This window comes from Mastigoproctus giganteus, chromosome 7, assembly GCF_048544385.1.
Source record: "Mastigoproctus giganteus isolate SK-2022 chromosome 7, ASM4854438v1, whole genome shotgun sequence".
Taxonomy (NCBI): domain Eukaryota; kingdom Metazoa; phylum Arthropoda; class Arachnida; order Uropygi; family Thelyphonidae; genus Mastigoproctus; species Mastigoproctus giganteus.
This window is the reverse complement of record NC_143581.1, coordinates 189,017,880-189,031,771: the sequence shown is the minus strand read 5'-3', so window position 1 is coordinate 189,031,771 and position 13,892 is coordinate 189,017,880. Positions and strand designations below refer to the sequence as shown.

Below are 13,892 nucleotides of genomic sequence, written 5' to 3'. Positions count from 1 at the left end.
CCTGCCGTCAGTCTGACACGACAAAAATAAATAAATAACTAAAGAAATTTTCTGTGTATACTTGGGGACAACTAAACGGTCAGCGAATTCAAAAGATTGAGAGAATACAAGAAACAGTACCGTATTTAGCAGTCATGGGCTTGAACTTCGGTCAATCAAAGCACATGTACTATGCACCCTCACGTCTGACCACTCGGCTAGTGCGGCTGTATTTTCTTCTGTAACACGTGAGCGCTGGCTATATCCAATAATTGCACTATATAAGATCTCACTTGAACACTGTGTCTAAATATAGAGACCACATCCGGAAACGGGCAACCCATTCAGCGAGATCTGAAAAGGGCACCTGTATGAGGAAAGAGTTCGAATATGTGGGCTACAGTTACAGAACTTGGCAACAAAGATTCCTTAGAGCAAACCTGACAGGTGGTTAAGGCTCTGAGAGGGCAAGCGAAGTGAATGGAGGAAGATTTTCACTGTTGTAAATGATTCCAGAACTAGGGATCATAAATTCGAGTTACAAGGAAAGAACTTTAGACTGGATTGTTAATTACTGGAATAAGTTACCTCCTTGAGTGGTTGAGGCCGAGAGCTTGGGGAAATTCAGATGTCAGCTTGATAGTTATTTACTTGAGGAGAGAGATTATTTTTTTTATTATTATTTATTATGCCAATTGTATTATTTTTATATAGTTATGTATTCATTTTTTGGCTGGTGCAGCAAAAGCATGTGCCTTCCTTGCGCCAAAGGAAGAAGAGTACAGAAGTTAATAAACTGGTTGTTAGTATTTGCTGAATTTCTTGATGTTGTTATTAACAGTGATTATTTTATCATTATTTGAGTACTGCATATATTTTACCTTCTGTTTTCTCAAATTCTAGGTGCAGTTTCCAACTTTTCTCGTCTCTTGAATTGAAAAGGAAAGAAGGGAAAAGAAGAAAGAAAAAAAAAAAAAAAAAAACGTAAGGGGGCACTCGGGATTGAACCGAGGACCTCTCGATCTGCAGTCGAATGCTCTACCACTGAGCTATACCCCCACTTGTCGTTCTTGTTGGAATTATCGATCGAATAACGAACTTTTAACATTAGTTATGCAATATTTTGAAATTCGTGCACCTTTTGGCAAAAGTATGTCATCCTATAGGTGACGTAACTGCACCAGAACCCTTGGAAGGGCACAAAAGGGGTGGGAGAATGGGAAAGTTTTATATTAAAAAAATATAACAAATTACGTTGGGCTAGTGCCCGAGCTAGCCAACGCGTCACTGTGCATCACGCGCAGTGACACAGAATCGATATAAATAGGGGGGGGGGGGAACTAATGTATCGGTTGTTCGTCGGCGTAATGAAGATTGGAATTTTAACCTTGCATTCGGACATCACCATGATATCACATGGTTGTATGCGCATATTCTGTACTTGTACTTAGGGGATTGTGAAACACAGGACTAACACACTGCCTAGCCACTTTATTAGGACCATGAGTTAATAGTGTATTGGATCACCGTTGTCTTGAATCATTGCTTCGACACATCATGTCACGGAATCAGCAAGATGGTGAAAAGCGACACGAGGAACGTTGGACCCTTCATGTAACAAACTGTCCTCATTTCCTGGTGTAATGTGGCAGACGATTGTGTTGACGAACATTCCCTTTGTAAGTTCATCCCAAATGTACTTTAATGAGATTGAGTTCCAAGGATTCAGCTGCTCAGAGCACATGCTCAAAGTTTGCTTCGTGCTCTTTTAACCAATCCGCACATTTTAGATAGTTGCATTATCACCTTGAAAGAATCCCTCTCCGTAGCGGTAAACATGCAGCATTCATAAGATTTACCTGATCCCCACGATGTTTATATATGCTTTCACGGTGCCCTCCAGTGAGACCAGGGGATGAAGAGTGTACCAAAAACATGACAACACTATTATCTCTACTTCAGCAGCCAGTACTGTCGGTACACAACAGGATTTCTAGTGCCTCTTTACTCCATATGTGCACACTTCCATCATTGCTGAAAAGCTTAAATCGGTACTCACTGGACTATAGTATTACGACTTCTTGCTTCCAGTTCTGCGTACATCCTTTTCGTGCGTGGCACAAATGCAGCATATTTTATAATTGGTATACGAAATCAGTAGCTTCCGTGAAGCTCTTCTTCTCCCATGATGCCTTCTTAATAGAGGTCTTCGCATGGAGTGGACACTGATGTCTTGTGCTATTTCCGTATTAAATGCAGTGGTTATATTCTTCCTTCGTTTGGAGGCGATTACACTTGAAAATCCACTCCAAATATCGAAAATCTTTCTCCGTCACCTTACATTTACGGTCGCAGTGGAGTCACGTGTTTTTTGAACTTTTATTTTTCATTCTGTAAAGGGTCACATAGCGTTACTTTTCGAGCACTTCACAAGTGCAGCAGACCTGTCTGCCGTAGCGTCAATAAATGCGCACCAACAATCATGTCTTTGGTAGTCTGTGAGATCTTATGCGTTCCCTATTGTTAGTAAACAGATATGGGCACTACCAGGTCGCAAGAGTTCTTTCTCGTCACACAGGTCACCCCTTCGATTTACAAATTTTTCATAGATTTTTGCATATAACCCAACCTTTTAAGGTCCTAATAAAAGTGGCCAGGTAGTATAGCTGAGAAAAACATATAGGGTGGTCGTAAAGTCTTGCACCGGTTTCAAATTTTAATAACTAAAGACATACAAATAATGGCAATTTATTAAAAATTATACGAAGGTTCAAGTCTGAAAGTTTTATTCTTAATGCAGTTTTTATCACACTTCAACATGACCGCCATCATTGTTGACTGATTCGGGGTCTCCAGATCGTGGTTTGTCATTAAATAATCCAGTTTCTTTAAAATTTTTCATCCACGTATTTATTGACTTTTTATGGGGTGCATCTTTTTTAAATGAGTAGTGAACTTTCTTCTCAGCTATTATTAATATAAACTCTGCATGCCAAAGCACGCAGTTAACTTTTTTCTCAATTTTCGCCATTTGGGGTTATTCAATATCTGCAAAGGAAAGAGAATTTGATAAAATATAAAATGTAAATATAACGAATGAAAAATCAGATTTACATGGATGAAATTATTATATAAAAACACCACTTTGTCGATCAGGTAGGTGGCCATTTCCTTCTTGTCGATGAGGATTATGTCTGGTCTGTTGTGCGGGATCGTCTTGTCCGTTATTATGGCAGGTCCCAGTATAGTTCGTGAGTGGAGGTCCCTAGTATGGCCTGAGGCTCGTATTGGTAGTACAGTAAATTTTCTTGGGTCAGCTGGTATTTTTGCACTGGCTTCTGATGTATTATGCTGGACAGCTGCTTGTGTCTGTGAGTGTGCTCTTATGGGGGTGATCATCCTGCTCTGATGTGCTGGATTGTTTCTGCGGCTAGATGGCATCGATGACGTATGCCATCTGTTACTCTGGGGCCATTTATGCTGTAGTTCCTGTTGTTGATTACCTGATCTTGGATGGCGAACATGGATAACCAGTCTGGAGATGAGCTTTCCTTTCGTGAGCTCAGCGTTGGAAGCCATCTTATCTATGTAATCTTGATGGAAGTCATTGGAGTGTCTTCGCCCATCTTCCTGTCTTTATTTCTTCTGTCTGTGTGAGTGTGGTCTCATTGTTGAGGTTGAGTGTTGTTGCCATTTGTTTATCTTTCTTATGGCTTGGTTGATAAGTGCTGTTTTCCTGGAAATAATCCCGCAGGTTCTTAATTGCCTCTTTTTCAATGAGCTCAATCAGTCCCCTCCCTCCATTTTAACGTGCTATGGTCAGGCTCCCGATGGCCGACTTAGGATGATGTTTGCGGCTAATGGTCATGATTATTCTGGTCTGTCTCATCGTTTCCTCCAGTTGGTCCAGTCTGCGATCGCGAAGGAGTATGTTAATACTGGGACTGCATAACTGTTTATGGCTGTGACCATGTTCCTGCCATTAAGCTTTAATCTTAGCAGGCTTCTCAGTCTCTGATAGTATTTCTCAGTCAGGCAGACCTTGATCTCCTTGTGTTCTAATTGGTGGGCCTGCACCAGCCCCAGATATTTGTATGTCTCTCCTCTCTGTTATGGTTTCAATCTCTTCACCAGTCTTCAGCTGGTAGTTTTGTCCGACTAGATGCCATGGATCTTGCATTCGTCTGGACAAATTGCAACCAGATGTCGGTGCTGGACTATCGGTGAACTGGCGTAGCTGCTAAAGTTGATTCTCAGTTGTGGCGTAGTGTTTGGTGTCATCCATGTATTTCAGGTGAGAGGTACAGGTTCTTCCTCCCTTCTTTCAGGGCATATCCTTACTTGTTATTACTGAACATGGTAGAAAAATCAAATTATTATATTAGAATTACCTGTAATTTCTTACATATACCCATATCTATATTATGTCTGTAAATTGCGTGTTTTGCCTGTTTCGCTAGATGAAAAACTTCAGTTTCTGTGGAAAAAACCATGATATCTACGCCTCAGACTGAGTAACTCAGTCACGGAGTGAAAAAAGCCCATTAAAGTTCCTCGCGTCATCGACGGGATTTGAACCCAGGCTTTTTCCACACGGTGTGGGGAGGACGGTGACGATACCACTGTGCTACCGCTCAGACGAGCAAGGTAGATAGTGTATAGTGTGTTCAGGGGTTCCCCCCACCTTCGCGTATTTTTCATTGTGGGTGAAGACAGTACTCTGTCAAGGCCAGAGAATAAAGTATATGTATCTTGTGGTGTGTAATGTCATGTGTTCATTGTTATTCTGATCTATTAGGTGCTGGGCCCCCTCATCGGACCCAGTTTTGCCCACACTAAACCAAATGGGGAGGTTGACCAGGAATACCCAGTTTATAGTTTTACTCTGGCCGATTTCCTGAGATTTCAGTGGCTAGAACAAAAAATAAAAAAATAGAGAGACTGTGTATAAGGGATTATACTGTTGTTTTTAATTTTCATAAACGACATCGATGAAGGGATAGAGGGCGTGATGTCTAAATTTGCAAATGATGTTAAAATATGTAGAGTAGTTAATGACCACTGCCAAGCTGAGCGTCTTCAGAGAGACCTAGATAGACTTCAGGAATGGTCAGAAAAATGGCAGCTATGCTTTAATCCAACAAAGTGTAAGGTATTACACCTGGGAAACAGTAATCCCAAAATAACTTATTCACTTGGTGGAGTTCAACTAAACGCAGTACTGGAGGAAAGGGACTTGGGTGTTACGATACGGTCAGACATGAAATTCTCTGAGCATTGTAAACAGGTTGCAAGGAAGGCCCATGGTGTCCTATCGATGATCTATCGAACTTTTGCAAGTAGAGATAGGGATGTGATAATCCCATTATATAAGGCTTTTGTTAGACCACACTTGGAATACTGTATTCAAGTCTGGAGACCGCACCTAAAGAAAGACATCGAGCTTCTTGAAAGGGTGCAAAGACGAGTAACTCGCCTGGTGAGATCGGTAAAAGAGCGTCCATATGAAGAAAGACTTCGAATATGTGAGTTGCAGAGTTTGGAAACTAGACACCTTAGAGGAGATTTGATTGAGGTGTTTAAGGCCGTGAGAGGCCTCAGTAAAATGAATGAGGACGGAATTTTCAAGGTTATAAATGATGCTAGAACTAGGGGAGACTAAATTCAAGTTACGGGGGGGGGGAAATATTTTGATTGGACTGCAGGAAGCTTCATTTTAGCCAGCGAGTTTTAAATTACTGGAATAAGTTGCCTACATGGGTGGTAGAGGCTGACAGTTTGGGGAAATTCAGTGGTCATCTGGATAGTACCTTCGGGTCAGGGAAGCGCATAGGATGATACGTTTAATTTCCTTTTCTTTTACTAATTATTATTTTTTTTTTATCATTGTTTTATTCGGGTTTTTTTTTTTTTTTTTTTGGCTGGTGCAGCACAAGCCATAGGCTTTCTTGCACCATGCGGCCATTACTAATACTAATACTAATACTAGCCACGCGCTGTCTATGGGTGTCTCGAAAGAGAAATAAACAGATAATAATAATATTAATACTAGTACGCTGAAAGGCAGGAGAAAATCCTAAAAGGTCTGGCATAATTTTGACGTGCGGGGCGAAGTCGCTGCGTAAGTTGATAGGAAGGGAGATTGAAGGCTGGTGGGGAGGAAAGAAAGCAAGGAGCCGATAGGTTAGATGGCCCCTGTAATGGTGAGTGAGGCAGGCACAAGCCTCACAAGAAGGAAAATAGGGGGTGGCGAGGAGGAGAGAAGGCATGGGCCTGCCTTACCCCCTGGGACAGTGGTTAAAAACTACCATGCTAGGGCTCATGGTTGTTGGATCGCCAGCCGGCTGAAGTGCAGCATGGCAGAGAGGTCAGTCCAGGTCAGCGTTTACTGCCCGGGTGGGATCCCTTCTAGCAAATCTTCCTCAAGGGATCCAAGAACAGGTTTTTTTTTTTTTTTTTTTTTGTTAGTTGTTGGCACATCGGCTTCTGTGGCCATAATGCACCTCCAAAAGTTTTTGCATTTTACTCTGAATCAAGCCCGAGGCGGGATTCGAACCCGTGATCTTTGGGTTGCCAGGCGGCAGGCACTTTACCCACCTGGCTAGCCCGGTCGGCCCAAGACAAGTCGGTTTGAATGAGTCCATGTCAGTAAGGTCCAGTTTGGTTGGGTCCATATTGTGGGGTGAGAGAACGGGCCAAAACCGTCCATGACCAGGAGTGAGGGTGATATCAGTCAGTGAGTTCCATTCCTAGGGGGAAAGTGTAAAGTGTAAAGTGTGTTTAGGGTCAAGCGGCACCAGGGGTTTCCCCCATCTCCGCGTAGTTTACATTGTGGGTGAACCAGTTGACTGGAAAAGCCAGAGATTTAAAAGTGTATGGACTTTGTATATATTTGATGCCTTGTACCGTTGTTCATCTGGTCATTTAGCCGCCAGACCCCTACTGAGGTTCGACGTTGTCCCACCGCTAGAAGTCCAAAATGTTGGGCAAAATTAATTTAGATTAGTGATTTTAGATAGTGTGGGGCGTGTTCACGTTGCTATCAGATAGAGTGGGGTGCGGGCTGAAGACTGGTGGGCAAATAGACAGAAATATGGAGCCGAAAGGGAAGGAAACTCCAGTTTACAGTGGGGCATGCCCATGCCCCACCAGAGGGAAGAAATAGGGTGGCAGGGTTGGGAGGGGACAGATCACTGTCCCCTCCCCACCCTGCCAGGAAGAGGTGAGACAGTGAGCCAGACAAGAGAGCTGGCTCAGGTTGCCAATGTGGCCTGTGTGCATGGGTGGGAGCAAACCAGACCGCAGGGTCAGGTCCGCACCATCCAGAAAAACTTGAGGCCCAGCAGAGGCGATCCAATGTTGGTTTGGCTGAACAGGTTGTGCAAAATGTCACAGTTGGGAGTCATTCATGGGACTGTTGTCCCGTCCGGTAGTCAATGTTCTGGGAAGTGGAGTTTTCTCACTTCTCATAAGAGTTCCAGTTTTGTCTTGCATGAAGGATCAAGCAGTCAAACCTGACATCTGGTTGGGGGTCTCTGAGAAGCTTTGTTTGACACATCTATTCGAAGTTTGCAGGCAGAGGAATGGTCAAGCGTCTAGCATACAGGTTCTGGGCAAACTTGGTGAACGCTATATATGAGGCTTCATCTTCCAGTAAGTAGTGTTCCCGGTTTTTTGGATTAAGCCGCACTTGGATGATTAATTCAACACGAAGATCTTCATAAAATTCGCAGTCATACATCTGGGGTCCCCAGGTCTCCACAGAGCCACATGCACACATTGGGTTGTTTTCGAGTCCGAGAAGGTGTAATTTGTGGCGGATCGCTCCATGTCCTGTTAGGAGATACGTGCTGTACAAACCAGGGCAAAGCCATACCGGATACTGTGGGTATATTTGTTGTAGATCGGGGAGGAACCTCCGCGTGACTTCCCCTTTTGTGGAGGTCGTCCAGCGCTGCTGCCATATCGATCGCAAATAGATCTGGAGTCTTTTCTTCTCCACTGTCCGATTTGCAGTTGGGTCTGTGGTGTAATCCTGGAAGGTAGTTGGATTTCCGCGTCTAAGCTGCTGTAACATGCCTAGGCGAATCACTTCAAGATCAAGAGGGAGCGTCCCAGTGAGTACTTGCAGCGCATGAGTAGATACAGTGCGGCACGCTCTGGTGAGGGTTAATAAAATCGGTCGGTGAATGATGTTGAGTAGCCGACGATTTACCGCCGTAGAGGCCTTATGGTGCCAGACACCAGAAGCATATGCAATCGCAGGGATGATGGCTGCTTTGTAAAGTATTGCAAGGGTTCTTCTTTTCAACCCCCAGTCGCGGCAGGTAATCCTGACAAGCATGGCAGCATAGTTTTTCATTTTCTTCTGGATGTATTTTAAGTGGGGTGTAAATGATAAATTTCGGTCCAGGATCACTCCTAGGTACTTGAGTTCTGTGGCCAACTTGATCGTTCTGTTGTAGATTTTTATCTGCGGTGGTCTGGTAGGAGTTAGATATCCCTTTAGTAGGATAGATTGGGTTTTGGTGGCAGAGATATTAAGGTGATGAGTTTCGGTCCACTCTCTTAGTGTAGAAAGTGCTGAGTTGGCAAGCGTTTCCAGTTGTGCTCTTGAATCAGCAGAGATGACTAGGGAGAGGTCATCTGCGTATGCGAGCGCTTGCACACCCCCCAGTTCCAGGGAGAGGGACTCATCCAGCACGTAGTTCCAAAGGAGGGGACCCAGTACAGAGCCCTGAGGGCAGCCCCTGTGTACCTGACGTTCAACCTTGCAGTAGGGAGCCTGCACTAGGACCTTCCTATTGTTCAGGTAGCTCTGAATGCATCCATATAGGTTTGATGGCAGGTTGGCAGCTCTTAGTCTTGCGAGGATGCTCTGCCACCAGAGGGCGTCGAACGCCCCTGCAAAGTCCACAGAGATGAGAAGAAGGTACTTTCGTTGGCAGTTTGACGCGGCATTCATGATATATTCTAGTGCATCCAGAGTGGATTTCCCCGTTTTGAATCCGAATTGTTTGTCTGTTGTTAAATTTGCTGCGGTGTAATGTACTTCAAGCCTCTGTCTAAGAAGTTGTTCCAGGACTTTGCTGAGTACAGACAGGAGGGATATAGGTCGGTAGGACTCCGGTATATGTTGCTGCTTTGATGGGTTTTTTATGATTAATTTTATGCTGGCTACCTTCCAGTCCAAGGGGAACCAGCCCTGACAAAGACAGTGGTTATATAAGTCTAACAGCAAGTTCGGGACATACTCGGCCACCTTTTTTACCAGTTCTGGTTCAAGCATGTCCAGTCCTGGGGTTCTTTTGTTTTTTATTTTTTGTATGGCAGTTTGTAAATCTTGCAGAGTGAATGGTTGTTCCACTCGGGCCGATTGGTAGGTTTTGTTGGCGTGGCACAGCTGATGCTGTTGAGGTGTGTTGTCCTCTTCGATGGGTTTGAAGGTGGCATTGAGAATGTTGTAGACGGTGTCGTGCCAGTTTTTTGTCATGGTGCCTTGTGGGGTGATGGTCAGGTATTGGGACATTTTCTTTGCGGTTTTTCCGCTTCATTGGGGTGAGCCCGGATGGGATGTCCTCCCCCCCCTCCTGCAAGTAAATGATGACAGGATCATCCTTCTTCCTCTGCAACTGGTTATCGCCGTTTTTACCTTGTTTTCCTCCATTTTAGTGTAATCCAGTGAATCGAGAACAGTTCGGATTATCTGGGTTACACCTCTATGTCAGGATTGAGCTTTTGGAATGTTGCAGGATGTGGTAGTGATTCACTAACATCAGCGGACTCAATAACTGGTGTTAAAGCAGTAGCAAGTAGCGAACACGCTAAGCCTAATCACTGCGTTTACGGTGAAACAACCCGTGACATAACGTATTAGCATACGGTCAGCAGAATGCTAAGCCTAATGAGACAAACTTTATAATATGTAAAGGAAATACCTGATAAAATAGACAAAACTTGCACAGGACGTTAGATAGCGTCCACCTAGCTATAGGAAAAGCCTTCTTTCAGTTTATAATGCAAACATTACCTTAAAATAACAACTAGAGCATAAGCATAAATTTCTAAAGCATCAGTCAGCAGCGCCACCACTACTGGTTTGATCCAAGAGTAGGGATGCCATATCATGTAGTTAGTCCTTGCGAACCAGTCCAGTCGCCGTACCCTAGTGTCAGGCGCGCGGGTGCATAAGTACACGTGCCTTCAGTGACCAGGGTTCAAGCCTGTGACTGCTGAATACGTTGCTGTTTCTTGTATTCTGTCTATCTTGTGAACTCCTCTGACCGTTTGGTCGTTCCGGAGTATAAACAGAAAATTTTAAATTTATTTATTTTCCCCTTCCTTCCCTTTATCTATTTCCTTTTCTCTCCTTATTTTCTTTCTTCTTTTTGTTGTCATGCACCTTTCAGTTGTAGTGGATGGCATTTAGTGTTCTTCTTAAGAAGAGTTTCTGGGATATTCTGATGTTGCCGTGTACTCCTGCTGAGAGTCTAGGAGATGATGCTCCATTCTTTTTCGAAGATATCGTATCTGCGTTTTCATTATACTTCTTAGATCCTCGTATTGTAGGCAATCATGCGTGATGTGGTTCCAGGTTTTTCTGTAGATAGTGGGTTCAGTGCTAGACAGAACCATAGTGTGCTCAGGACATCTCTCTCGAAGATTCCACTTCTGATGGATATTAACCTGATTGTAATCTTGACCTTGATGGTAGTCCTCCATTTTGCTATCGTTGCTTCTAGGAAGTGTCAGGTTGACTTTATAGATCTTCAAAGTTTCTGCCAACCAGCTTTGGGGAACGGAATCGAAGGCTTTACGGTAGTCGATGTAGGCCGTGTACATGTTTCAGTGCTTCTTGTAGACTTGCTCCATAACTGCAGCGTCATATGTCAATTGCTCCTTGCGTACGTTACTCGTCTGCTAAAACCCTTACGCTGCTCGGAAAAGATGTTCTGGCTCTCCAAGTGGTCGGTCTGATATCTTATTAGTTATGCAGCTGGTCAGTATCTTGTACATTGTTGGGAGACAAGTGATTGGTATGTACTTGACAGGTTTGTGATGTCTTTGTTAGGCAGGTGATTCCTTGAATCAGAGACTGGATTGTACCAGTAGGTGCGAATGTTATCTCTTCCTGGTTTCCAGCTGTGGAGTTCATGATCGACTGTTATGCTTCTTCCTCCCGGATCTCCCATTCTTTTATCTCATGTACGTTCTTCATTTTCTTCCCTTCTAGATCTATCCTGGAGGCACAGCCGTTATGGCTAATTTTGCTGCTCATCAGGTTACCTCAGAACTCCTTGAGTGCCTTCTGGTTGCGGGTTCATTGCCTTTCGTTTCCTCTTGTCGATTTTCCTGTAGAAGGCCTTCTGGTTTTCATCAAATATCCTGTTTGTTTTCCTCTGGGCACTCTCCCTGTAATGGCAAAGTCCCTTTCTGAGTGCCAGGAGGGTGTCAAGGTATTCTTCGATCCTCTGATTATAGGTCTCGCATTTGCTGTGGATGTTGTCTTTCTTGAGAATAGCCTTGCCTTCACTTTTATGATCTGCTTACTTCTGTTATGCTGTTGGTACTGGATCAGTTGGTCTGTCTTCACTCATTTCTTCTATCTTATGCTGTAGCCTTCTTTCCCAGGATGGCAGTTCCTTGTCTTTGCGTTTTGGTGTCTGTTGGTCTCTAGTTTCGCTTGCGTTCATCCTGGTAGATGCTAGACCATCAGAGTAAACGGCTATGCAAATGGCGTCTACTGTTACTTCACTGTTGAGATAATACGGTATTATTCGCCTATTTAGGTGGTCTGTGACTTGCCACTGGATTCTGTTGAGTCTCCTTCCGTATGGTGTGGGACTTTATTGAGTGCATTTCCTCGAATTCTGCTAGGACTTTCTTGCCCTCGTGGGTAGCACAGTTGGTAGGATCGCTGTCCTCCCCACACTGGGTGGAAATGACCTGAGTTCAAACCCCGTCAATGACGGAAGGAATTTTTATGGGTATTTTTCACAACGTGGCTAAGTTAGTATTTAGACGAGGGTAGCATGGTTTGTTTCTCCCGGTAACTAGGATTTTTCGTTCAGCAAATAGCGAATTTGGAACCACCGAACATATGCAATTTACAGACATTATATGCAGAGCAATATAGCCCAATTTTCTGACGCCCTTAAAACCCCCAACAACAACCAACCAACATTACACATTCTTCATGGAGATATCCCATTGGCAAGCCAGTGAAAGTTGAAAATTTCCAAATGTTCTCCAAATTAACTGCACACATATGACTGCATTGTCTTCTTGACAAGCGATTACTGAACAATGGGAACGTTCGGGTGTATTCAGTCTGAACAATGTTCGGAAATTCTACGGCTGTTATAAAGTACAGTATTTTATTATTTCTACTATGCAACTTGAAGACTTCCAAAAAATTAATTAGGTTAAAAATATAAAATCATAAGTAAAGTACCATATGCGGTTAAATTTGTTATTATAAGTAAAACTGAAATGCAAAACAGCAGCATGAAACTAGCTGGCTTTCGATAATCGAATTCTGTCCCATATTGTGGCAGTCTCTTATCAGGAGGCAAAGAGGACAATGCGTGCCATCACATGATCTACATGCACCATCATCTCTCTCTTTGGCGAGCCAATGCCAATTTGTGCCTAACATCTCTATCAAGGTGAAAGTGCGTTTCATTTGTCCATGGTATATATTAAATACACATATTTAGGAATCACTACACCCATTAAAGGTTACAGTATGGTGGGGATTTTATGGTACACACTGCTATTGGTCATCCCTTTTTCTTTGGAACCATTAACATTCGAAGACACAGACAATTACAGTAATTTCACATAATATCTTTGCCTATTTGGACCACAATTGTCTGAGGTTTATGAATGTGGTTTTACACAGAAACATCATTTTCATTCAGGATTGTGCTACGCTTGATATTTACAATATCAAATAACGCCTACGAGAAACAATGAAAGAACGAATTATCAGTCGCTATTTTCCCTATCCCAAGTCTGCAAGATTGTCCCATCAATTCCCGCAAACTGGGGGGTATTTGAAATTCCATGTTACAAAGATTTTCCATCAGCTCTTACATCAGATTTGATTGACGCAATCCGTCAGGAGGTAACATTCCATTGGAAACTTTGAAGGCAACTATGGAGAACACGACTCGTCTTGATTGCTTACTAGATAACAATAAATATTGGTGGAATATGTGGATATCTGATCAATAAAGATTTTTGAACATTTTGCCTTTGTGTTACTTTTCTGAATGAATCGTTTTGCGCACATCCTGACTATCAAATTTCGAACCTTTTTTTTTTTATTGTCCCAAAAGTACGAAGTACATACATATACTGATTACAATATAAAAAACCGTTTTTCGAAACAACTCGAGTTGTTAATTTTTAGAAGTACATAAGAACTTTATAACCACCCTGTCTGTAAATGCACTCCATTTACATACAGTACACTAACCACTGACATTGCATGGCACAAATCGAAGCGCTGCGAATTGCAGCTTCTGGAGATTAGGCACCTGCGTGGTGATCTGATTGAGGTGTATAAGGCCTTGAATGGATTGAGCAGGCCGAATGCTGATGGGATTCTTCCTCTTGTTCAGATTACAAACCTTAGGAGACATAAACTGAAATTGAGGAAAGACAGATGTAGAATAGATGTGCGGATTTTGCCTTTAGCTAGCGAGTAGTTGATTGCTGGAACAAACTTCCATGTGTTGTTGTGGAAGTTGATAGCTTAAATGAATTCAAGGAAGAAGTGGACAAACTTTTACAGTGAATGGAGGGGTGAAATAGGAAGGTGTTTTTTTTTTTTTTTTTTGGGCGATGCTGTATATGCTTGCTTTCTTGCATCACATGCCTCTACTACTGTGAAAATACGCAGGTGG

The 13,892-nt window shown here is 43.0% G+C and overlaps 1 non-coding gene across 1 annotated transcript; it reads right to left on the bottom strand.

Annotated features, from left to right (window-relative positions):
- Positions 1–966: 966 nt before the first annotated feature.
- Positions 967–1,038, bottom strand: TRNAC-GCA (transfer RNA cysteine (anticodon GCA)). The gene has a single exon. It is a non-coding gene; the product is annotated as a tRNA-Cys (tRNA).
- Between the last annotated feature and the right edge of the window lie 12,854 nt (positions 1,039–13,892).